The following is a 14447-nucleotide window of genomic DNA, read 5'->3' on the forward strand; positions in this document are numbered from 1 at the left end:
ACATATATAAAGTCCACCAGCAGATCAAGCGTACCTTAAATCAGTCTGAAGACAAACCAGGCAGCATCACCCCCACTACTCCATTTGAAATAACCAACATCATAAAACATCTAAACAACAAAAAAGCTCCAGGGCCAGATGGAATTACTAACAGAATCATCAAATTACTTCCTAGAAAGGCTATTATGCACCTGGTTAACATAACCAATGCAATATTGAGGATACAACACTTCCCCTCTGCATGGAAAACAGCAGACATCATACCAATAAAAAAGCCAGGAAACAATCCGCAACTCCCGCAAAGCTACCGTCCAATAAGCCTGCTCTCCAACCTGGGAAAGATTGCTGAAAAAATTATCCTTTCAAGACTACAAGAAAAATCAGACCAATTAGGAATAATCCCAAACGAACAATTCGGCTTCCACCGTATGCACAGCACAGCACAGTGCAACAAATACACAGAATAGTGGAGCATATCACTCAAGGATACAACTGGAACCTTCACACAGCTGCAGTTTTTCTGGATATTGCCAAGGCCTTTGATAAGGTATGGCATCAAGGATTACTCTATAAACTCATTCAGGCCAACATACCAACAAACCTTACCCGTCTAATAAAATCATACCTCACTGACAGATCCATGCAGATAAAAATAAATGGCACCATCTCAACTAGGCGCAAAATCCTGGCAGGAGTACCTCAGGGATCTCTTTTGGCTCCTTTACTTTTCACAATCTACGTGGCTGACATTCCACAGAACCTGAGGACTACCATCACAGCCCTATATGCAGACGACACAGCCATAATGACAAGATCTCTCCGCCCACACCTGGCCATCAGTCGTCTCCAGGATACTATCACAAAGCTAGAGAAATGGTTCTCCGACTGGAGGATACAAGTAAACCCCGTCAAAAGCTCAGCTATACTCTTCACCAGACGCAAAGCCTTCATCCAAGATGATATTGAACTTCTCGGAAAAAAGATACCATGGCAGACAGAAGCCAAATACCTTGGAGTACAGCTAGACAAAAAGCTAAATTTCAACAGCCATATCAAGCTCATAGGCACAAAGACATCCAGAACCATAGCCCAACTCTATCCCCTGATCAATCGCAACAGCAAATTGGATAAACGCAACAAGCTGTTATTATATAAGATGGTAATTCGACCTGTAATCACATATGCATCCCCGGCATGGAGTCACACATCCAAATCTAACCTCCAGAAACTACAGAGGATACAAAACAAATGCCTGCGGATGATCTTAGACGCCCCATGGTTCGTCAGAAACACACAGATCCACAGAGAAACCGGAACCCCTGACATCCGTTCTCTCCTTCATGACCATGCCGAAAAGTTCTTCAGCAAGGCACATTCTCATCCTAATCCACTAATCAGACAAGCTTCCAGTTATAGTGAACATGACTATCAAAAACACAAAAGACCCAAGGCAATCCTGCTTTCAGCAGAACAGAGCTAACTCCATATTGACAAAGTGCGAGCATAAGTCTCACAACCTCCCCTATCAAGCTTCTCCACACAGATAAAGGGGAAAATAAAAAGCATTTTATGCTTCACCCAGCAAGCCAGTAACGTTGTTGTTGTTGTAAATCTTGGTATTTCTAAGCCTAGCTCCCACTGACGAGACCGTATTTGCCAAGATGTGAAAGACAGCTCCAGTCCGAAGAAGAAAGAACCTGTGCTGTTAACTTCTGTGGCTTGATGGATGTCAATCCCGTGGATTCTGATCCCGTCATCGGTATGAAAAAGACTTATTTTAAATGTTAGCGAGCACTCGGCTCACCCTGATTAGGGCAATGCGAAAGCGCCTGAGCCGAAAGGTAGTGCAGCTTTCGGGCGCTTAGAAAACTCCTGAATGAGTTGCTTGGAATGAAAGGCTGCTTAGGTGAAAAAGTAGCGGTAGTGTTACGAAGCAACGTGGAAATATCTGGGATATCAGCATCGAGATGCAGGAGAGCATGTCATTGGGTGATCATGGAGAAGATGACTTGAGCATTCCTGAGGAATTTCTTAGTGTCGGCTTGGCTGGGGTTCATCTTGCTAAAGGCTATTAGCATCTCCCCTAGTGAGGCAGCAATAATCTGTGCAGAATTTTCACTGTAAGCTGTCAAGGCTACGGGTAAAATCCGCGGAGAAACCGCAGAAGCATATGATTTATCGGCGGGAACACTCCGCACTGTGACTTCCGGCGAAGGTTTCGTGTCTTGAATCTCAGTGGGCGGAGCCAACGCCGCTCTTGTCTTCCGTAGGTTAGATGGGTGAATTGAGCAGCCTTTAAAATTTGCTGGATGGGGGCCGCCACAATTCGCACATTTAGCAGGTGTAGACGATGATTTTGTGCAAGTGTGCGAGGGATGGTTGTCACCACACTTTACACACTTGTAATCTGCTTTACATAACTTTTGTGCATGCCCAAATTTTTGCCAGCGGTGGCATTGACCAGCGGACGCCTTTCTTCTGAGTGGTTCGGTCTTGATGACTAAGTTGCAGACTATAGTAAGGTCGTAGATTGCTCTGTGGTCTTTACTGATCTCCACTAAGACCAGAGGCATGGGGCGCTTGTCTGCGCGGTACATGCGCGAGATCTTAATTGGTTCGAGACCTTGTGATCTGAGGTCAGTAGCTATTTCATCAGTTGTTATGGTTTCTGCCAGACCTCTGATGACTACCTTAAGGTTTTTTTCGCTTTTTAGTTGGTAGGTGTGATATGGGACTTTCTGTTCATCCATAAGTCTGGTGAGCTGGCGGTAGTCCGTTACTCCTTCGGGCTGTATGCGGACTCCATCATCGGTGTTTTTAGCTGATGAGAACTTGATGTTATTGTTCTTCATCGTCTCTGCAAGTGACGACCAGTTTTCTTTAGCTCTCAAGATTACTGACGGAATCCTCTCTTTGGGCTGTGTCAATGTCCCTGTTCTTTCATCAGCTAGCGCTGATGTATCCATTGGAGCTGTAGTTTCCGACGTCTGAGGTATTATTTCAGGATCTGTTGCAGGGGATTTTTTCTTTCTCTTCTTCCGTTTAACTTCCTGAAAGCTACTGGAGTTTGAAGGAGAGATGTCTTCAGTTGTTATTGCTGGCTCGCAGGCGTTGTCATGTGAAGGGTGAGGAAGTTTAGAGGGATGGGTATCCTCGGTCTCTGCTTCAAGGATCTGGTGTGCTCCGATTTTATCTGGCCATTTTTTATGTAGCAAGTTGCCTAATTCCCTGAATAGCGTCAAAAGTTCCTGAAAATTGAGATCGTCGAAGGACTTGTCCATGGCTAGGCTTATGAAAACGAATAGAACTAAAAGTCTTACCTGCTCTGTTTATCGAGCACGAACCTACAGTACAGTAGTAAACTCCGATACAGTAGTAAACTCCAATTGCTAGTAAATCTTCCACGTACTCGGACCTCTCTAGATCAGATAGGCGCGGTTCTCTTTGGAAAAACATATATAGAATCGGGATTAAGATCTTTTTTAAAACTCGACCTCGATCTACAATCCTAAAACCTTGAACTGCTGCGTGAAGTTCACAATCGCCTCCAGTATCAAAATGGAGATCCTCCTCAAAATGGAGATCCTCCATTTTGAGGACTAGTAACTAGTAACATTACTGGCTTAACGGGTGAAGCAAAAGCTTTTCATATTCCCGGCTATCTTAATAGAGACTGTGAGTAGAAAGAGTTTATGAGCTAATTGCTCGCCCTCAGCAGGCTAGGAGATTAATCCTCAGTGAGGGGTTTGAGGATGGCTTTAGGTCTTTTGTGCTTCGAGTAGTCCATAGCATCATAGTCAGCAGCCAGTTGGATCAGTCTGTTAGGGTGCACAGTTGCCTTTGAAAAGAATTTGGTTGCTATAGTCTGCATGAAGGTGTAGATATAGGGGACCTCCGTGTCCCGGTGCAGTCGGACAGTTCGGACGAACCATGGAGCGCCCAGGATCATTCTGAGACACTTGTTCTGAATGCGTTGTAATTTAATGATATTTGAGTTTGAAGTATGGCTCCAGGCCGGTGAGGCATAGGTGAGTATTGGACGAACCATCAGTTTATATATGAGAAGTTTGATTCTGGTGCTCAGCTTACTGTTTCTGTTTATTAGCGGATAGAGCTGGGCTATGGTTTTTGACGTGTTTACACAGAGAGTCTTGATATGGGAGTTGAAAGTCAGTTTTCTGTCCATTACTACACCAAGATATTTGATCTCTGTTTTCCACTGAATTTTTGTGTTAAACAGGAGAATATCTTCATTAGGAAGCACTGATCTTCTAGAGAATAAGACGGCTACGCTCTTCTGAGGGTTCACCTGGAGTCGCCATTTGGCAAAATATTGTTCTATTTGTAGTAGGTTTTCTTGCAGTTTCTTGATGGCTAAATGAGGCTTTAATGATCTGGCCAATATCGCCGTGTCATCAGCGTAAAGAGCTATAATTGAAGATAATGGGTTGTGTGGGATATCATGCAAGTATAAGGAGAATAAGATCGGTGCTAATAAGGATCCTTGTGGAACTCCAGCCAAGATGTGTTTCTGTGCAGACACTACTCCACTTAATCTCACTTGCATGCGCCTATCGCAGAGGTATGTCTTGATGAGTTGAATGATTCCGATTGGAACACCGGATGATATAAGCTTGTATAGCAAACCATAATGCCAAACCTTGTCAAATGCACTGGCTAAGTCTAGGAAAACAGCCCCAGTGCATTGACGCCAGTTAAAACCTGTAATGATATGTTCCACCAATCTGTGTATTTGTTGAGTGGTACTATGCAACTGTCTGAAGCCAAACTGCTCCTCAGGCAGGATGTTTAACTGGAGTACTGAATCTTGAAGCCTAGTAAGAATTACCTTCTCAGCAATTTTTCCGAGATTAGAGATGAGACTGATTGGTCTGTAATTTTGTGGCAGAGTGGGATCCTTTCCAGATTTATGAATTGGTATTATGTACGCCAGTTTCCAGTAGGAAGGGAAATACTTGTAGTGAAGTATGGAGTTGATTATGTTTGCTAAATGAACAATAGCTTTGCGAGGTAGAAGTTTTATAACTTTGTTGGAGATACCGTCGGGTCCAGGAGCCTTTTTATTTTTGAATTTCTGAACAATAGCATATATTTCAGCAGGCGAGGTGGGTGTGATTTGAGTGGATTGTGTGGGAGCAGAATTGAGCGAATATCTGACATTACGGTGTATCTTGTAAATATGACTAATGTCAAGGTGGTCGTAGGCAGGTTTGCACTGTTCTTCAAGATGATTCGCTATTGCCTCGGCTTTTTCAGCATCAGTGTGGATGAGGCCTAAATCTGTTTGTAGAGGGGGAAGAGGTTTGTTTTTGTTCTTGATCTTACGGATAAGATTCCATACAGAGTGGTTATCAGTGGAGATGGAGGTCAGTTTTTCTTCCCAGAGTTGAGATCTATGAGTTGCGAGTGCATCTCTCACTGCAGAATTTAACCTATTTAAGATCCGCTTGTCTTGTGGTGCCCTAGTGTTGTGGTATCTTTTCCTAGCCCTGTTTTTTTCCCTAATCAGACTCATAATATCTTCGGGCAGATGGTTGGGTTTGTGGGTAGTTACAGGGGTAGTAACTGCTGCACAGGCTGCTGTGATCTGTTCTGTTAGATTTTTGACAGCTATCTCAATTTCCTCTTTTGATTTAATGATGGGAACAGGACCAATATATTTTGGAAGCATCTTGGAGAGCCTTTCCCAGGGAATAAATGAGTGAGGGGGTGGAGATAATTTTTCAAGATTTCCTAATTTTAATCGTATTGGGTTGTGATCTGATGATAAATCATTGATTGTCATTAAATTGTATTGGAGTCTAATGTGCTGCAGTATGGCAATGTCCAATACATCAGCCCTACCATAAGTGTTGTGATGGGTGGGATCAGCAGGGCCTATTACGTGAAGGTTGTTGAAATCAGCATAGTTCTGTAGTATCTGTCCATTTTTGTTAGTGGAGTGGCTATTCCAGGTAGGATGTTTGGCATTTAGATCCCCTGCCACAATGGTAGGCTCTCCAGTATCAAATATGGCATTCAAGTCAGAAGATAGTAATGATTTTTGTGGTGGATGGTATGCTGCAAGGAGGATCTCCATTTCTTTTCGAAGGAGAACCTGTGCCTACCAGTCGAAAAGAGGATCCATTTCCCGCGGCCCGAAGAGAGAGCTCCATGCTCACTTTCTACAGAAGTACCTCGGCGTTGGTAAGACCTTTTTTCTTATTATTGGCTCTTTTACCCATTCCTTCTGGTATCTCTTTGCTTGTTGTGAGGGACACCGGGCGTTCCCCGACTTCGCCCTCCTTTACCTCCCCCCCCCTTCTACAGCCAGTAGTTAGGTCTTCCCCCAACAATGCCGTTATTTTTACCCAGAAAACCTGATAACCTGATAACCTGATATGGCTTGATGGATTACAGTCCCTTGGACTTCTATCCCTTAATCGGTATGGAATAGTCTTGTATTAAGTGTTAGCGAGCACCTGGCTCACCCTATTTAGGGTTGTACGGAGGTACCAGAATCGATAAGCAAAGCAGCTTTCGGGCGCTTATGTTTCCACCTATCGTGTTCGTCATAATTAGATGACTCTTGAATGAGTTGATTTGGATGAACAGCTGCTTTGGCAAAATAAGCAGCAGCACTGTTATGGAGGAAAGTGGAAATATCTGGAATATCGGCATCTCGATGTAAGAGAGTATTTCTTACAAACCACGGAGCGTTGAAGATCATACGGAGGCACTTGTTTTGTATAACTTGTAGCTTTTGGATGTTAGTGGCGGAAGTGTGACTCCAGGCCGGCGATCCGTAAGTTAACGATGGTCTGATAATTGTTTTGTAGATCCGTAGTTTGTTATCAGTACTGACTTGGCTTCTTCTATTGAGCAGAGAATAGAGTTGTACTATTGCAGAGTTTGCTTTTTTGCATGCATAAACTATGTGGGAGTTAAAGTTTAAACGGTTATCAAGTTGAATGCCTAGATATTTGGTGCTAGATCTCCATGGGATGGCTGTGTTAAAAAGTTTAACTTCTCCAACATGAGATGCTTGTCTTCTTGTGAAAAGAATGGCAGTGCTTTTATCGGCATTTACAGATATTCTCCATTTTTTGAACCAGTCTTCTAAATTTGTTGCTGCAGTTTGTAATCGCTGAGTAGCTATATTAGGCCTGAGAGATCTGCTGAGAATAGCCATGTCATCCGCATAACTAGCTATAGTGGTTAGTGATGTGCTAGGAACATCAGAAACAAAGATGTTAAAAAGAAGCGGTGAGAGCAGCGAACCTTGAGGGACACCAGCAGTGATTTTTTTCAGTGATGATCTAATTCCACGCAACTTAACCTGAATTTTACGGTCCTGTAGAAAGGAGTTAATAATTTTGGTAAGATAAAGAGGGATGTTGGCTGCAATTAATTTGTAGATGAGACCTTTGTGCCATACAGTATCGAAAGCTTTTGCAACATCAAGAAAGATAGCTCCTGTGTGCTGTTTCCAGTTAAAGCCTGTAGTGATGAACTCAGTCAGTCTGTGAATTTGCTGTGTAGTGCTATGTCCAGTACGGAAGCCAAATTGTTCTTTCGGAATTATGTGATTTTTATTCACCTCCTCATTAAGTCGGTTGAGAATGACTCTTTCTGCTATTTTTCCTAGGCATGATAGAAGACTGATGGGTCTATAGCTCTGTGGCATCTGAGGCGCTTTACCAGGCTTGAGAATAAGGAAAATATCGGCTTGTTTCCATCTTGAGGGGAAATAATGAATTCTCAGAATTGCATTGATAATCGCTACTAAATGCATGACAGCTTTGTGTGGGAGGGCTTTAATTGTTTTGTTGGTAATTTCGTCCGGGCCAGGGGCTTTTTTGTTTATAAGCTTCCTAATAATTGAATAGACCTCTTTAGGTGAGTTGGGGCAGATATTTTCACAGCTACAAGATCGCCGAAGTACAGAACGTACCCTACGATGTATCTTTTCTATGAAGACTAGATCCGCTTGTGCATAATTAGGACGGCACTGAAGTTGCAGGGCTTGAACGAGCGCTTCCGCTTTTTCGTTATCTCTGTAAACAAGGCCTCTTTCTCCGTGAATGGGCTGGATGTTAGAGCGATCTGTACGGAGAGCTTTAGTCAACTTCCACAGAGAATTATCTTCGGTTTTGAGAGAACAGAGTTTTCTTTCCCATTGCTGGTTTCTGTGATCTTTTAAAGCGTAACGGACTAGGTTGGACGCTCTGTTTAGTTCTCGACGGTCTTGCGAAGATAGCGTGTTGTGATAGCGGCGTCTGAGCCTGTTTTTGTTCCTTATCAGAGCAAGGATTTCTGCAGGAAGTAGGTTGACTTGAGCTGGGGTAGAAGTAGAGCAAGCTGCGGATAAGCCAGCCTGTATTTTAGATTCAAGATTGTTGACTGCCGCGTCAATTTCTTCACGGGTGGAAATAGTCGGTACTGAGTCTATGATAGTGTTCATTTTAGTCTTGAATTTTGCAAAGTTTGTGTGGGAATGGCTGGGAATGAGCTCAGGCTCCTCCCCTAAACTTAAGAGTACTGGATTGTGATCTGAGCTTAGCTCGTCAATCACTTGAAGTCGGAAATGATGAGAAATATTGTTAAAAATAGCAATATCTAAAACATCAGGTCTGTTTTTACCCAGAACTAGAACGCTTGGCATCGAAGTCAAGCGGCTCCCAGATGAGCGGACGTTAGTGAAAGCTCTGATTGATACTTGAACTTGAACTTGAACTTAATTGGTTGATGGACTGAGTCCTTGACTCTTGATTATACCTGTACGGATTGATTGAAGATGATGAAAAAGATGGCGGCTCGTGTTGTAGTGTTCAGTGTCGTGTATTATTGATAGTGAATTATAATCGGGTTTGATATGTTTTTAGCGATTTATAGTTATGCTTAATCATTAGGGTTAGTAGTTAATTGCTTGCTACCATAATTAGTCACATATTTTCCTCAGTGCTTTATCTAGTAGGTAAGTTAACCTTTTCTTTCTAAAACAACGGCGATACGCTAGGCTTACTGCCATCAGCATCGCCATTGTGTTATAGAAACTGTCTATTACCATAGTGCGGTGGAAATGGACAGCATGTACTGCTCCGCAGAACAACTTGCGGATCCAACCACAGATGTACCGTACGAGGACCTCACCTTTAAACAGCTCCTGGCCATTTTCAAGCACATTGGAAATCTGCTCCACACAAAATGGCCTGGCAAGGTAGTAGTTCATGAAATCCAAGAGGTTGATGCTGACGATGCTCAGCTTCTTGAACTGCTTCAGGGCGGCGCTGCTGAGGAATCAGCGGCGGCTGATGATCATTCCCGCACTGACCATGCTGATGCTAATTTTCAGGAGGTTCGCGCAAGCAAAAAGCGAAAAACCGCGACCTCTGAATCACCAATAATGGATGTTGTAGTAGAAGATGGCTCTGCTGCAGACTCTCCTACCTCCGCAAGGGAAAAGATCCCCCCGATTATTCTGCGTGAGAAGAAAAAAATGGATGACAATAAAGAACATGATGTACAACCTAAAGATTTCGTACAACAATGCAAAGAATATCACAGATGGTGTCAAAATCCACCCCAACACTGTCTCAGACTACCGTAGGTTGACAGCAGAACTGAATTCTAGAGGGGTCCAGTACCATACTTATTCGCTCGGCTCCGAAAAAAATCTTAAGATTGTAATTAGAGGCGTACCTGAGGATGTCTCCATAGATGAAATCATTGCGGATCTGCACTCGAATGATTTACCACCAATCAAGGTCAGCAGAATGACCAGGAGGGACAAGACTCCAATGCCACTGGTGCTGATCGAAATCAGTCAAGCCCACAAACACATATATGACTTGACAACCATCTGTGGATTGAAAATCTCGGTAGAACCGTTAAGGAAGAGAGCTTCTACTGGGCAATGCCACAGATGTCAAAAATTTGGGCATGCCCAGAAAATGTGCAGGGCAGAGTTCAAGTGTCTGAAGTGTGGGGTTGGTCACCCAACGAACACCTGCTCTAAACCAAAATCTACCCCGGCTAAATGTGCCAATTGCGGCGGCCCTCACACATCCAACTACAAAGGATGTTTACATAATCCACGTAATAGGAGGTCAGAAGAGGGAACATTCTCTCCTTCCACTAGCTCACCTACATCTGCAGCTACTTCACAGTCTCCTAAAGTTCAGAATAAAGATTCAGAAGCCCATCTGCCGAAAACTGAGTTCCCTCAAAAAACAACTCTAAAAAGGCAGTCCAGGTCATATGCGGATGTAACCCGCCCTAAACAGACATCCCTAGAACAGCCAGCTTCACGCCCAAATTTGACAGCTATCATCACCGCGTCCCTGGCAAATATGCTATTAGATTTCAGCAGATCTAATCCTTCACAAAGTTCTACTAACAGATTCCTCAAAGACACCCAAGTCATCATTTCAGCGCTCACTAATGAACAGTAAAAAATTAAAACCAGAATCCTTAGAGATAATAGCCTGGAATGCCAACGGCTTAAGAAATAAGATCCTAGAACTTAAAAATTTTGTCCATAGGCATCGGCCAGATGTTCTATTACTAAACGAAACACATCTAAGACCAGCAGACAATCCCAAAATCTACGGATATCAATCATATAGAACTGACAGATCAACCCACAGAGGTGGAGGCACAGCAATTTTCATCAAGAACTTTATCTCACATCACTCCATAAACCTTCCTCCTACCTCCACTCTTGAGGTCACTGGCATTGAGATTCTCACGAGCTCAGTAGGCAAATTAAAAATTTTTGCAGCATACCATCCACCACAAAAATCATTACTATCTTCTGACTTGAATGCCATATTTGATACTGGAGAGCCTACCATTGTGGCAGGGGATCTAAATGCCAAACATCCTACCTGGAATAGCCACTCCACTAACAAAAATGGACAGATACTACAGAACTATGCTGATTTCAACAACCTTCACGTAATAGGCCCTGCTGATCCCACCCATCACAACACTTATGGTAGGGCTGATGTATTGGACATTGCCATACTGCAGCACATTAGACTCCAATACAATTTAATGACAATCAATGATTTATCATCAGATCACAACCCAATACGATTAAAATTAGGAAATCTTGAAAAATTATCTCCACCCCCTCACTCATTTATTCCCTGGGAAAGGCTCTCCAAGATGCTTCCAAAATATATTGGTCCTGTTCCCATCATTAAATCAAAAGAGGAAATTGAGATAGCTGTCAAAAATCTAACAGAACAGATCACAGCAGCCTGTGCAGCAGTTACTACCCCTGTAACTACCCACAAACCCAACCATCTGCCCGAAGATATTATGAGTCTGATTAGGGAAAAAAACAGGGCTAGGAAAAGATACCACAACACTAGGGCACCACAAGACAAGCGGATCTTAAATAGGTTAAATTCTGCAGTGAGAGATGCACTCGCAACTCATAGATCTCAACTCTGGGAAGAAAAACTGACCTCCATCTCCACTGATAACCACTCTGTATGGAATCTTATCCGTAAGATCAAGAACAAAAACAAACCTCTTCCCCCTCTACAAACAGATTTAGGCCTCATCCACACTGATGCTGAAAAAGCCGAGGCAATAGCGAATCATCTTGAAGAACAGTGCAAACCTGCCTACGACCACCTTGACATTAGTCATATTTACAAGATACACCGTAATGTCAGATATTCGCTCAATTCTGCTCCCACACAATCCACTCAAATCACACCCACCTCGCCTGCTGAAATATATGCTATTGTTCAGAAATTCAAAAATAAAAAGGCTCCTGGACCCGACGGTATCTCCAACAAAGTTATAAAACTTCTACCTCGCAAAGCTATTGTTCATTTAGCAAACATAATCAACTCCATACTTCACTACAAGTATTTCCCTTCCTACTGGAAACTGGCGTACATAATACCAATTCATAAATCTGGAAAGGATCCCACTCTGCCACAAAATTACAGACCAATCAGTCTCATCTCTAATCTCGGAAAAATTGCTGAGAAGGTAATTCTTACTAGGCTTCAAGATTCAGTACTCCAGTTAAACATCCTGCCTGAGGAGCAGTTTGGCTTCAGACAGTTGCATAGTACCACTCAACAAATACACAGATTGGTGGAACATATCATTACAGGTTTTAACTGGCGTCAATGCACTGGGGCTGTTTTCCTAGACTTAGCCAGTGCATTTGACAAGGTTTGGCATTATGGTTTGCTATACAAGCTTATATCATCCGGTGTTCCAATCGGAATCATTCAACTCATCAAGACATACCTCTGCGATAGGCGCATGCAAGTGAGATTAAGTGGAGTAGTGTCTGCACAGAAACACATCTTGGCTGGAGTTCCACAAGGATCCTTATTAGCACCGATCTTATTCTCCTTATACTTGCATGATATCCCACACAACCCATTATCTTCAATTAAAGCTCTTTACGCTGATGACACGGCGATATTGGCCAGATCATTAAAGCCTCATTTAGCCATCAAGAAACTGCAAGAAAACCTACTACAAATAGAACAATATTTTGCCAAATGGCGACTCCAGGTGAACCCTCAGAAGAGCGTAGCCGTCTTATTCTCTAGAAGATCAGTGCTTCCTAATGAAGATATTCTCCTGTTTAACACAAAAATTCAGTGGAAAACAGAGATCAAATATCTTGGTGTAGTAATGGACAGAAAACTGACTTTCAACTCCCATATCAAGACTCTCTGTGTAAACACGTCAAAAACCATAGCCCAGCTCTATCCGCTAATAAACAGAAACAGTAAGCTGAGCACCAGAATCAAACTTCTCATATATAAACTGGTGGTTCGTCCAATACTCACCTATGCCTCACCGGCCTGGAGCCATACTTCAAACTCAAATATCATTAAATTACAACGCATTCAGAACAAGTGTCTCAGAATGATCCTGGGCGCTCCATGGTTCGTCCGAACTGTCCGACTGCACCGGGACACGGAGGTCCCCTATATCTACACCTTCATGCAGACTATAGCAACCAAATTCTTTTCAAAGGCAACTGTGCACCCTAACAGACTGATCCAACTGGCTGCTGACTATGATGCTATGGACTACTCGAAGCACAAAAGACCTAAAGCCATCCTCAAACCCCTCACTGAGGATTAATCTCCTAGCCTGCTGAGGGCGAGCAATTAGCTCATAAACTCTTTCTACTCACAGTCTCTATTAAGATAGCCGGGAATATGAAAAGCTTTTGCTTCACCCGTTAAGCCAGTAATGTTACTAGTTACTAGTCCTTGACTCTTTATCCCTTCATCTGGATTTTAGATTGTGGGTGATGAGATTATTGTGGGTAATTTACCCGCTCATTGTGAGCATTGAGGCTGTATCAGCTTTCTCTTGCGATGGAGGATTTCGGTTTTTTATGTTTGAAACGATCTGAGGGCTTGTAGTCCGCTGCCTGTCGAACTAACTGATTTGGGTGATTATCCGTGATTGTGAAGAATTTCTCTGCAATGTTTGTCATGTAGGTCTTAATATCTGGAAGATTGGCTTCTTGATGTAACTGGATGTTTCTGATGAACCATGGGGCATTAAATGCCATTCTTAGGCATTTATTCTGTATTATCTGAAGTCTGTTGATGTTGCTTTTAGTCGTGTGACCCCAGGTTGGAGAGGCATAAGTTAGTTGCGGTCTGATTACCGATTTGAAAAGTAAGATTTTGTTGCTTATGCTTAGGAAGCTGTTCCTGTTCAAAAGTGGATATAGCTGTGCTATAGTCTGACTTGCCTTAGTGGTAACACTATCCATATGTGACTTGAAGTTTAGACGTCTATCAAGATGAATTCCCAGATATTTGGTAGAATTGCGCCAAGGGATGATTTTACCAAACATTTGTATGCTTGTATTCGGTTCTGCCTTACGTCTGGTGAAAAGTACTGCAGAGCTTTTGTTTGGATTAATTGCGATACGCCACTTGGTGTACCAATCCTCCAATTCATTGACTGCTCTCTGCAGCTTGATTGTGGCCAGGTGTGGACGGAGGGATCTGGCTATAATGATTGTATCGTCGGCATACAGAGCGGTGATAGCTGGAGACAGTTTGGGGAGATCTGCCATGTATATGGAGAAGAGTAGGGGAGATAGTAGAGAGCCTTGAGGTACTCCGGCTGTGATTCTCCTCTCCGTGGATCTGATACCGTTGAGTTTTATTTTAAATTTTCTGTTGTGTAGATATGATTTGATAAGTAGCACTAGTGACAATGGAATACCAACTTCGTGTAGTTTAAAAATTAGTCCATGATGCCATACTCTATCAAATGCCTGAGTGATGTCTAGAAAAACTGCGCCAGTGTGTTGGTGCCATTCATACCCTTGGGTTATATGTTCGATAACTCTGTAAATTTGTAGCGTTGTGGAGTGATATTTCCTAAAGCCGAATTGTTCATCTTGAATTATATCGTTGATATCTGTT

Source organism: Typopeltis vanoorti, chromosome 14, assembly GCF_054136105.1.
Source record: "Typopeltis vanoorti isolate ZY-2024b chromosome 14, IOZ_Tvanoo_1.0, whole genome shotgun sequence".
NCBI lineage: Eukaryota > Metazoa > Arthropoda > Arachnida > Uropygi > Thelyphonidae > Typopeltis > Typopeltis vanoorti.